Source organism: Budorcas taxicolor, chromosome 23, assembly GCF_023091745.1.
Source record: "Budorcas taxicolor isolate Tak-1 chromosome 23, Takin1.1, whole genome shotgun sequence".
Taxonomy (NCBI): Eukaryota; Metazoa; Chordata; class Mammalia; order Artiodactyla; family Bovidae; genus Budorcas; species Budorcas taxicolor.
Window position 1 is genome coordinate 38,426,590 of NC_068932.1, and position 12,870 is coordinate 38,439,459.

The window sequence follows — 12,870 nt, forward strand, 5'->3', positions numbered from 1 at the left end:
ACAGGATCTGGGTCATCCACTACCCCAGATTTTATGAATGAGTCTAGGAGAACCAGGACTCTTAACAAACAAACTCTCAGACCTCCAGGAAAGGCTCAACTAAGGCTCAACCAAGGCTCAACTAAGGCTCAGCTAAAGGCTCCCCTTCCCATTGATTCCAGCTGAAGACACTCAGAGCCGCTGTGCCTCTGTTCTGTAAGGCAGGTGTTCACTCTGTGTCATGACAGTGCTGGAGCCCCAAGAGTGGGCCCAGAAGACAGTCCCATGGCCAAGGCCAGCTGATGGTCATGACCCTTCCCTGATGTCCTGACCAGCTGATTACAGGATTTCCAAACTACCCAGCTGCTCTATCTTCCTGTGGATCCAGGAACAGGGAGGGACCACTTGGTAGACTGATGACTTGGGGATGGGCATGGTTGATCTCTGAGGAAGGGAGGAAGTGCCTACTTTATGCCCAAGAACTGTTGCAGAAAAGAGAAGACCTGGCCTCTGCCCCAAGGGACTCAGAGTCTATCATCTTTACTTCATATCCTCTCCTTTACCTACCCTCCACTCCATCCTCACCTGGCCCTGTCCTGGACTGGGGCTTCCCATCTCCCTTGGACCACCCCAGTAATCTCTACTCCACCATCACCAGCACTGAAACCCAAGCCCTAAGATCTTCCAGTGGCCAGCACTATTCAGGGTTAATTACAGAGTCTTGGTAAATATTTCAGTATAGGTCTGAGATAAGGATGCCTCTGATGAGGTCTGTCTTTGCGGGAAAAATCTATAACAGAATTGTCACACCTAAATCTAATTAGCAGGGCTTCCCAGGTGGCGCTAATGCTAAAGAACCTGCCCGCTGATGCAGGAGATGTAAGAGACTTGGGTTTGATCCCTGGGCAGGAAGATCCCCTGGAGGAGGGCATGGCAACCCACTCCAGTATTCTTGCCTGAAGAATCCCATGGACAGAAGAGCCTGGCAGGCTACAGCCCATGGGGTTGCAACAAGTCAGCACATGCCCATGGAATTTTCCAGGCAAGAATACTGGAGTGGGTTGCCATGCCCTCCTCCAGGGGATCTTCCCAACCCAGGGATCGAAACCCATCTCTTGCATCTCCTGCATTGGCAAGAGAATTCTTTACCACTAGCACCACCTGAGAAGTCCTATAGAAGTGTTATATAACTCAACAATTTCACTTCTAGGTGTCGACACAAGAGAAATGAAAATATGTATTCACCTAAAAACTGTACATAAATATTCACGGCAGCATTATTCATAATAGCCAAAAAGTAAAAACAACAACAAAAAAACACAAATATCCATCAACTGATATATGGAAAAATAAAATGTGGTGAAGTGAAGTGAAATTCACTGAGTTGTGTCCAACTCTTTGTGACCCCATGGACTATACAGTCCATGAAATTCTCTAGGCTAGAATACTGGAGTGGATAACCTTTCTCTTCTCCAGGGGATCTTCCCAACCCAAGGATCAAACCCAGGTCTCCCACATTGCAGGTGGATTCTTTACCAGCTGAGCCACAGGGAAGCCCAAGAATACTGGAGTGGGTAGCCTGTCCCTTCTCCAGGGGGTCTTCGTGACCCAGGAATCACACCAGGATCTCCTGCATTGCAGGTGGATTCTTTACCAACTGAGCTATCAGGGAAGCCCATAAAATGTGGTATAGCCTTAAAATGAAATGTTATTCAGACATAAAAAGAAATGAAGAACTGATTTGTGCTGTGCATCAATCTTGAATTATTATGCCAAATAAAAGAAGATAAACACAAAAATCTACATACTGAATGACCCTATTTATATGAAATATTCAGAAAAGGCAAATCTATAGGTACAGAAAGTAGATCAGTGACTGCCTGGGGCTAGGGGAGGGGAAATGGAAAGTGACAGCTTTGAGTACTGAATTTCTTTTCTCCCCCCAACTTTTGGCAGCACTGCGTGGCATGGGGGGAATCTTAGTTTCTCAGAGATCGAACCTGCACCCCCTGCAGTGGAAACTCAGAATCTTAACCATTGGATCGCCAGGGAAGTAAGTCCCTGAATACAGAGAGTGATGAAAATGTTCTGCAATTAGATAGAGGTGATGGTCACAAAACTCTGAATATAATAAAAACCACTGAATTGTGCACTTTAAAACAGTGACTATTATGGGATGTGAATTACATCTCAAAACAAACAGAACAGCTGATGACAAGCCAGCCAAGAGTCTACCCAAGCCATCAGCCTCTCAGTCCTGCTCTGACACCCAACAGTGTCCAGAGCAGCCTCACACAACCAGAGTCCCTCATGTGGGGACCCTCCCACCCATGTCTGCGGCTGAGGGGGCAGCTGGCATTTCTTACCATGTGACATTGGGCAGAAGGCCCCACCCTTGCAGCTAACCAGCTGGGGGAGTGGCCCGGACCACCCACTGCCTGGCCAGGAAACGGTGACTTCAGCTGCCTCACTCGACAGCCTAGGTCGGTTGGATCTCTTCCTCCTTCTCTCTCTGGAATCTGGAACTGTAGAAGGAAGGACAGAAGAAATGAGAGAGACCTGCATTCCAAGCAGCCCTGGGAGCTGGTGAACAGGCGGAAGACAAAGGATGCGGCAAGGATGTGAAAGCCAGGGAGGGCAGTCAGAGGGGAGCGAGAAGAGTGGCCAGCAGGGCAGCTGTCTTCTCCCTTTCCAGGACCGCGTGGCACTCGGATTCCTGTTCTGATTCCGAGTCCCTGTCGTGTCTTTTCTATTTTCTGGGTGTGCTGGGTCTTTGTTGAGGCACGTGGGCTTCTAAAGTTCTGGCATGCAGGCTCAGTAGTAAGAGTGCGTGGGCCTAGTTGCCCTTCAGTATATGAAATCTTAGTTCCCCAAACAGGGATTGGACCCACATCCCCTGCATTGGAAGATGGATTCTTAACCACTGGACCACCAGGGAAATCCCTCCCTGTGGTGTCTTTACAGCAGCTACCAGTTTGAATGAGGTCTGTTCTTTACACTGAAAAGAGCCTGATGCCACCCAGCAGGCATTTGTAAACCCATGTTGGATAGACCGGCTCCCCTGGATTCATAGCCTTTGGGATGAATTCTTTGGTATCAAAGAAAATGGCAGCTCTCTAATGGTCTTTTCCAGAGTCCAGCTGAGAGAGCATCAGACCATCTACCTGAGATCCTCTACGTAGAACTCCAGGGTCCACTTTAGATGCCGGCTTCAGAAGCCCTACCAGCAATGAGAAGATAACACACAAGATGTAGGTTTCTGCAGCACTGACCAGTTACCATCTTGGTGTCCTTCTTTACTTTTCTTTGTCTTTTGACTTATTTGACATGATTTAGCCTCTTCAATCCCCTCAAGCTAGCCCAGTTTCTATAAGACTGATGATTGGTATGGAATAATAAAGGTAGTCAAACCAAATATCTTATCTGGAGTGACCTTGAACTTATCAGTATTCTTCAAAGTAGGGAGAAGACATTTCACATCTCACTTTTAATGAGGGAAGGGAGAAAAAAAAAAACTGTTGCTGGAAATATTTACCTTTCATCTACCGCACTGAGAGATGGGGGAGATTTGTCGGCTTTGATCTCCACTTGTTTAATTACTGGGAAATGAAGTGTACGTGAGCCAGTGGGATCATGAAGTCTCACTCTTGCTGCAAAAGATGGCAGCTGGGGACCCAGCAGCCTGGCCTTTCATTTTCCCAGATCAAAGTTGAGCAGCACCAGGATGGAAGTAACAGCCTGATGAGATGCGCCTGAAGAAGAACCAGGTGGTAGGGACTTGACCAAGAGGTCACTGGAACAGCGTACCCATGGGGTATTCCCTTCTTGCCTCGTACCCTAAGAGAAGAGCAGCGTGATAGTCCAGGGCTCTGTGTGGCCTGCCTGACCAAGAGTCTGCCCACATACCACATGCCAGACCCCAACCTGAGGCAAACCCAGCACTCCTGAGCATTGTGGCCTTAGTTCTGACCACTGTCCACGCATTTCTAGTACCTGACTCCACCAGTGCTGGACCTCCCAGCTACAACCTCAGGTTGGTCCTCTTCTGAGCCTCACCTGCCCAGTCCAGGTGAGTGGATATGATCCCAAGAATAAGACCAGGAAACTGAAAACAAGACAAAAGTTGGCCTGCTTCATGGACAGGCTGCCCATAATGTAGGAGATGGAACTGGGCCTCTGGGTATGCGGAGGCTGATGGGTTACCACGGGATAAAGATGGGTAACCTTTAGGGGAGGGCACTGTCAGTCACGATGGATAGCATGCCACCATCCTAACACAGGGGTAGCTCCACCAGTGTGTTTGTATGTTAGTTGCTCAGTCGTGCCTGACTCTGCAACCCCATGGACTCTAGCCTGCCAGGCTACTCTACCATGCTCATCTCTAAAGTGAGGGTGTTAAATGAGACATTCTTGAAGAACATTTCCTCTTTAACATTATCTATCTTTATGATTATGAACTGTGGTGCTAGAGAAGACTGTTGAGAATCCCTGGGACTGCAAGCAGATCAAACTAGTCCATCCTAAAGGAAATCAACCCTGAATATCCATAGGAAGGACTGATGTTGAAGCTGAAACTCCAATGCTTTGGCCACTTGGTATGAAGAGCTGACTCACTAGAGAATACCCTGATGTTTGAAAAGATTGAGGGCAGGGGGGGAAGGGGACAACAGAGGATGAGATGGTTGGATGGCCTCACCAACTTGATGGACATGAGTTTGTGCAAGCTCTGGGAGATGGTGAAGGACAGGGAAGCCTGGCATGCTGCAGTCCATGGGGTTGGGGTAGCAAAGAGTCAGACACGATTGAGTGACTGAATGATAACAACAAATCCTTATGATTCTATTTATTGAGCCTCTTCTGTAACCAGAACTGTGCTAGCTCTTGAAGAAGGCACATAGGATAATCATGGTGGTGGTGGTGATGGTAGCTGCTCACATTTATTGAGTCTTCACGATGTGCCCAGTGCGGTACAAAGAACAATTCATTCAATCTTCAGAAATAACTATGGGGTCAATACCATTGTGTATTATCCCATTTGACAGATGAGGAAACTGAGGCCAGAGAGGTTACCTAACTTACCCAAGTTCATACAGCTGTTAAGTGACAGACCATGCTCTCAAGATACTAAACTTCTCTCACATTCCAAACAAGGAGACAGACAAATCTACCTGAAACAACATAAGGGAAAATATGATATAGGATTAAATTGTGCAAAACAAATGTTCAACCCCAAAAGCAGGAATCAGCAAACTATGGCACATGGAGCCAACAATCCACTACCTGTTGTTATAAATAAAGTTTTATTGAAACACAGCCACACCCATTTAGTGCGTATTATCTACGGTGGCTTTCATGCCACATTGGCAAAGCCAAGTGGTTGTGACAGAGATCATGTGTCTATGGGCCTAAAATTATTCACTGCCTCCTCAAAGTTTGCCAACCCCCCTCTCTAATGGTGACCAACTGGCTGGCTGCTTTAATATATTAACAGTGATCATCTTGAAGTAGTTGGATATTTTTACTTCTTTATTCTATTCCCTATTATATGAACTTGTAAAATGATAATGTATTATCTTTACAGACAGAAAAGAAAATGTCACCAAGAGAACCCTTCTCTATATTTGTATAGAATCATGAACTTCTGGTCCATAGTAAACCTCTGCTCTCTCCACCAATTCCACTTACTACCAACTCTGGAGTGAAATCTGATGGTCCTTGAAGTTGCCCTTCTTACTGACCCAGGAGACCAGAGCCCACCTTTGGAGGCTGAGACGGGAGCACCAAGCCCCAAGGAGGCCTTCTGTGGAGATGCTGAAGAAAAGTGTTCCCTTCCCAACCATCTGCAAAGAAATTACCCATGAAACCAACTCTAACCATGCTTTTAAAAACTCCTTCCATCCAAGTCATAATATTTTTGGAGTGAGATTTACTTTACAATATTTCAGTAACTGCAGTGTTGCAACTAGGAGTTCTTTGTAGCTGGTCTCAGGGGCTTTCCTGGGACGTTGCACTTAATGAGGTTTATAATTCAATAAAACTACATCTGCATCTTTAATTATGCCTAACATTTAATCTTCATTGCTCCGCTTGAATTGGAAGAGCTAAAATTAGGTCCGCTGTAGTTTAATCTGATAATAAACATCCATGACATTTAGAGCAAAAATGTACTCATTTCATTAGAGTGACCGACACATTTACCATTTGCCTGAACTGAACAAATATTCTCAACAGTTCCTCCGACTGTAACAGAGAACATTGTTTTAAGCTATCCCCTGTAGACTTCTGGAACTCTGGAGCTGACAAGGACCTTGGAGGTTAAGCAGTCTAAGCACTACTTTTCACACGAGGGCACTGAGGCTCAGAGAGCTGAAGTCATTTGTCCAACATCACACAGCAAGTTAGCAGATAGAGGATATTGCAGGAAATAAGACCCAGGACTCTTAGATCCCTGCCCAGTGAGCTATTTGCCATTCCTCTATTGCTATGCTTGCATATACAGCTATAGTAGGACACAATTACTTATTGGCCAAGACTCCCTCTGGGCAATCACCACCAGCCTTTTTTATGGAATGCAGACAAGATGTCATTCAAGTACCTATACTGAGCATCGTGCCCCAATCCCAAATTCAAAGCAATAACAAATAAAACATAAAAAGAGAAAATTAATAAAACACACCATCATTGAAAAGAAAATCACTATTTCCAAGGATAAAAATTCAATAAAACAAAACATTAAATGAACTGAAGCTTCGAGCTATTTGCCTGCAAATCTAGAAGGAGGCAGAGGTGGTTAGCAGTTTAATTCCACCAGTAACCAAAACTGCCCCATCAAAGACCAAGGATGAAACCCAGGCTCTTTTTTTTTTCAGTTTGTGCTTTGGTTTATTGAGTTTTGAAAAACTTTTTCTTTTGTATTGGTGTATAGCCAATTAACAAACAATGTTGTGAGTTTCAGGTGAACAGCAAAGGGACCCAGCCATACATACACATGTATCCATTCTCCTCCAAAGTCTGCTCCCATCCAGGCCACCTCAGAACACTGAGCAGAGTTCCAGGCCACCGCAGAACATTGAGCAGAGTTCCATGTGCTGCACAGTAGGCCCTTGTCAACTATCCACTTTAAACACAGCAGTGTGTATGTGTCCATCTCAAACTCCCCAACTATCCCTCTCCCCCATTCCACCCCCCCCCCACCCCCCCACAATCATAAGTTTGTTCTCCAAGTCTGTGACAAGACCCAGGCTCTTTGATTTAAGCTGAGACAGAGGCTAAAAAATTAGGGAATGACACAGCTAGACAATTACAATGTGGCAAGCATCATAGTAATAATTAATAATAATAATTCAGGCAAGAATCATTAGTAGATGCTAAAACCTGTGGATAAAAATTTGAGGATAAACAAGATATTTACATAGTCTTTGAAACTTCCCCAGAAAATGCTAATTACTTACAAAGAGGAAGCTATTAACTATGAAAGTGGAGAAGGCTTACGGACACCACCTGGACCAGGTGGCCAAAGTTCACAACAGCAGCGGTGGCACAAACAAGAACACAGCATCACTTTTTGAACTCTTTCCACTTCACCAGGCTTTGTATTTTGCCTTTGACTCATTCTCACTGTAAACCCATCTGTTCTCTGCTTCCGCATTATCTTGAACCATCATCTCTTATAAGGCAGGGATTGGTCTGCTTCATTTATCTGGAAGGAGCTGGTCAAGAGACAGATGTTTCTGATTCCTCACAAGGGTTTTTACACCTAATTTCTCATTGACCCTCATAGTCTGAAAATTAAGGAAAACTTATTTTTCTCCCATTAAAAAAAAATCCAAAAAATATGCACAGAGAGGTTAAGCCACTAGCCCAAAGTCACACAGCCAGCAAGTGGTTGAGCCCATATCTCCTGGCTCCAGTGGTGAGATACTGCAGTACACGTGGCAGTTGACTCCCCAACCACATCCCCCTCTCCCACTGTATGGCCACAGTTCAGTTTCAGGGACTGACCCTGCCTCCAGGTGGGCCCCACTTCAGTTCAGTCAGTTCAGTCTCTCAGTCGTGTCTGACTCCTTGCAACACCATGGACTGCAGCATGCCAGGCTTCCCTGTCCACCACCATCTCCTGGAGCTTGGTCAAACTCATGTTCATAGAGTTGGTGATTCCGTCCAACCATCTCATCTTCTGTCATCCCCTTCTCCTCCTTCCTTCAATCTTTCCCCAGCATCAGGGTCTTTTCCAATGAGTCAGTTCTTTGCATCAGGTGGCCAAAGTACCAGAGTTTCAGCTTCAGCATCAGTCTTTCCAATGAATATTCAGGGCTCGTTTCCTTTAGGATGGATTGGTTGGATCTCCTTGCAGTCCAAGGGACTCTCAAGAGTCTTCTCCAACACCACAGTTCAAAAGTACCAATTCTTCGGTGCTCAGCTTTCTTTACAGTCCAACTCTCACATCCATACATGACATCAGAGGGCAGGCAGAATGAAAACCACAATCACAGAAAACCGATCTGATCACATAAACTACAGCCTTGTCTAACTCAATGAAACTATGAGCAATGCCGTGTAAAGCCACCGAAGATGGACGGGTCATGGTTGAGAGTTCTGACAAAACATGGTCCAAATGGCAAACCACTTCAGCATTCTTGCCTTGGGAACCCCATGAACAGTATGAAAAGGGCTCCACTTAGTTAGTGCCAATCATGAAAGCCCATCTCTCTTCTTCAGCAATTGAAGCAAGAGCTCAGGCCTAAGCTGATCAGCACGTGCCATTCTCCTTGGTCTGGGGAACAGTTCTAGCCAATGAGACGTGATAAGAAGTCTGTTGGGAGTTTCAATTCTTATGCTTCCTTACTTTGAAGAACAAGATTAGGAAGCTTCTCTCTCTTCCTAAGATAAATACAGAAGAAGGTAAATCAGCTTGCTGCTGGCAGCAGTTCTACAAAGAAGGGAACCATCCCTAGAACTAAACTAACACTGTGGATGGTGGAAGAGAGAAGAAAAAAGGACCAAGCATCCGTGATGACCTTGTGAAGTGCAATGTCAGACAATCTTGAAACCACATTAAGTTGGGTCATCTGATCATTGCAATCAAAAGCATCTTCCTGGGGCTTCCCTGGTTGCTCAGCTGTAAAGACTCCACCTGTCAATGCAGGAGACACAGGTTCAATCCCTGATCCAGGAGGATCCTACACGCAGGAGAGCAACTAAGCCCGTGCACCACAACTATTGACCCTGCACTCCAGAGCCTGGGAGTCACAAGTGCTGAAGCCCTTGCAACTAGACCCGGTGCTCTGCAACAAAAGAAGTCACCAAATGAGAAGCCTGTGCACGGCAACTGGAGAGGAGCCCCCGCTCACCGCAAACCAGAGAAAATTCAAGCGCAGCAAAGAAGACCCAGCACAGCCATAAAAAAAATAAAAATAAAAATTATTCATTAAAAAAAAGCACCCTTCTGGTTACAGGCCCCTTCTTCCCTAAGGCAGCCTGGCAAATGTGGAGCCCAGCAGTCCAAGTGTGCCATTAAGCCCCAAGGCAATAATGACACCTGCCTCATCAGCCCCCATACTCCCCCGCTGTCCTCAAATGGCTATTTGTTGACACTGCCTCTCTTGAGCTGCTTTAACTTCGCAGGGAAGGCGGTTCTATGGTGCTGTGAGTCATCCTTCCAAGAAGCAGCCTTCATGCTAAGGCAGGGTGAAGATGCGTCTGTTCCCAGTACCCACTGCCCCTTCTCCTCCCCCACAAAGGGCAGCTTTCCTCCGGAATCCACGCACATGCAGCTTCTTCCTCACTGAACCAGCAGGTCCCAGGCCTGTTGCTTGCTGCTTCCAGTTATTCGCTTGGAATCAGAGCCTCTGGGAAGTCAAAACCAGCCTTATTCTACCAGCGTGAAAAGAAGACACAGAAGCAGCCTTTTGGCTTCACAGAGGGAAGGATCTGGGATTTTTCTCCTCTTCCTATGAACATCAGGGCTCCTGCCTACATGGGTCTCTGATTACACAGCCATTTGGAAATTCTGTGAATTGGAAGCAGCACTGTCATTGACTTCCTACAAAGAAGAGGCAGCGGGAGAAGTCTTCCGGCAGAGGGACACAGGGGCAGCCATCTGGCTGGAAGTCACTGTATTTACATAAGTTGTCGCTTCCCTTCAGGTGGTGAGGAGCAATGTGCTAGGGAAGGGGTGCTAACGACCAAGGGCATGCTTGACACCACATATTAATCAGGATTTTATTTTATTTTTTATTTTCTGTATTTTATAATGCTTTATAAAGCATTGTAAGGGACAGAGACTGACCCTCCCGGGCCTGGCTAATTCCTAAAGACAGTGAAAAACTTGCCTTCAGTATGCTATTCTGTGCCAACCAACCAACCCAAAGCCCATACCTCTGCCCCCTCCTTTATCTAACTTTCTCATACCACGCTGATGTTTCCCCTGTCCTAAATGATCCCCAGGCCAGGTGCCAGACATATAGAGACCACCGTTATAGCCCAGAGCCCACTCACATTATTCAGACTATAAAATCCTGGTAATGGTTTAGACACTAAGTCATGTCCGACTCTTTGGGACCTCAAGGACTGTAGCTCACCAGGCTCCTCTGTCCACAGGATTGTCCAGGCAATGGAGCGGATTGCCATTGCTTTCTTTAGGGGATCTTCCCGACCCAGGGAATGAACCCCGGACTCCTGCATTGCAGGTGGATTCTTCACTGACTGAACTACCAGGGAAGCCGGCCGTAATACAATCCTAAACTTGTTCAAAGTGGCCAGCCATGTCTGCCCACTCCTTCCCATGGAAACCTCAACAAAGGCTCTGGCCCTGCCCTCTCTTCCCTTCTTCACTCCTGACATACCCAGGTGCTTCCCCAGGTGACCTGCAGAGCATGGTGTGTCTCCTGCTTTGGGGAACTGTGGGTAATAAACTCTTCTTTTAAGGCAATTAAGTTTCCATGTCTGTCATCTTACCATATCTGATTAAGCCAGATCAGACAGCAAGAGGAAGAGAGCATGATGGTAGGTAATGCCTACCACACTGCAAAGTAGGAATTATTAGCTCCATTTTTCATGTGCATAAAGTGAAGCTCAGACAGTAGAGTAACTTGCTGGTGTTGATTAACAGGGAATACCGATCATGAGCTAAGGGTGCTGCAGTCAACTTCTTTTTTTATAGAGATATATGAAATTTTAGAAATACTGTTATTTGGTGGGAGAGTTTAATACTATTCATCAAAATTTTTAAGTTTTATTTTAGGAGAGAAATTTCTTCGGCTTAGTTAGTAGAGATGAAATATGTTATGTGAGTCCATTCAGAGGAGCTATTGGGGAAAACTGACAGAATAACTCGCAGGCACTGGCCGTCATTACTGCATCAAATCTCCTGGGCTTTTTGTTTACATTCTTACAACCTCAAGAGGAGGCAAGCCAAGTTGGAATGAGGCCAGCGGAGCAGAGGGTCCAGCTGAGACTGAACTTGCAGTCCCTCTCCAGGGTATCCCAGTGACAAAACAGGCCGCCCCCAGCATGTCAGTGATGTGATCACATAAGGAAAACCACATGCAGGAAGTAAACATTCATTAGAGGAAGAGCAACACATGGTCTTGCTGTTACTCATATCTGGCCTGGGGACCAGCAGCAACCGCATCTCTCATGATGTTAGAGACACAGAATCTCCAACCACATCCCAGACTCCACGAACCGGAATCTGCAAGTTAACAAGATCGTCGGATGCTTCACATGCAAGTCACAGTTTGGAAAGCTCTAGTCTTTATAGTAGGAGAAGGCGATGGCACCCCACTCCAGTACTCTTGCCTGGAGAATCCCATGGATGGAGGAGCCTGGTAGGCTGCAGTCCATGGGGTCGCTAAGAGTCGGACACGACCGAGCGACTTCACTTTCACTTTTCACTTTCATGCATTGGAGAAGGAAATGGCAACCCACTCCAGTGTTCTTGCCTGGAGAATCCCAGGGATGGGGGAGCCTGGTGGGCTGCCGTCTATGGGGTCACACAGAGTCGGACACGACTGAAGCGACTTAGCAGCAGCAGTCTTTATAGTTCCACACTTGAGAATGGGGGACAGTGGGGAGACGATTAGGATGTGATTGAAGGATGAGATCAGAGATGGACTGAAGCTGCAACTGGAAGGACTTGTACTGAGTCTGTGTGTATGGTGCCTCTTTGGAACCACAGACCCGATAGAGCTCCCATTGCTTTCCTGGTGAGGTTGTCAGGGCATCACCAGCTCATCCTGGATAATCCTCTGTCATGGTGAGGGCGGTGCTGTCTTGTGCATTATGGGCTTCTTTAAAAACCAATGTACACTTTCTCCCAGCACACCTCGTGGCCTGTCTTCTGCAACAGCCACCCTGCCTTTAGACCTGTTATCTTTACTTTCCATCCGCTTCCCAACCAGCCTGTCTTCTGCACAACCCCCTGGCTTGCTTCCATCATTCTCCTCTTCACTACCCATGCTGAGTAGCCTCACAAAATCCCAGAAGGTGGTTCTAGTCTCTGGAAACAAATTTGGCTGCATGAATCAGAAAACTAGGGACTTCCCTGGTAGTCCAGTGGCTAAGACTCTGGACTCCCATTGTAGAGGGCCCAGGTTCAATTCCTGGTCAGGGAACTAGATCCCACATGCCACAACCAAGATTGAAGATCCTGCATGCTGCAACTAAGACCTGGTGCAGACAAATAAATACTTTTTTTAAAAAGGGGGGGGAAAAACAAAAATAAAAAGTATCATAAGTATCCCAGGTCTCAGTTTCCCATATCAAAGTTCTGGAAGTCAGCTGTCCAAGGTTTGTACTACAGTCCCCTTATTCCTCCCACTAGGCTTTGTATCACAGCGGGGAGTGCACTCTGCTATCAGGTCCAAGACGGCTGCTGTAGCAGGGGCATCA

At 46.3% G+C, this 12,870-nt stretch overlaps 1 non-coding gene across 1 annotated transcript; it reads left to right on the forward strand.

The window, feature by feature from the left end:
* The first annotated feature begins 12,520 nt into the window (after positions 1-12,520).
* Positions 12,521-12,593, forward strand: TRNAG-CCC (transfer RNA glycine (anticodon CCC)). The gene has a single exon. It is a non-coding gene; the product is annotated as a tRNA-Gly (tRNA).
* The last annotated feature ends 277 nt before the right edge of the window (positions 12,594-12,870 follow it).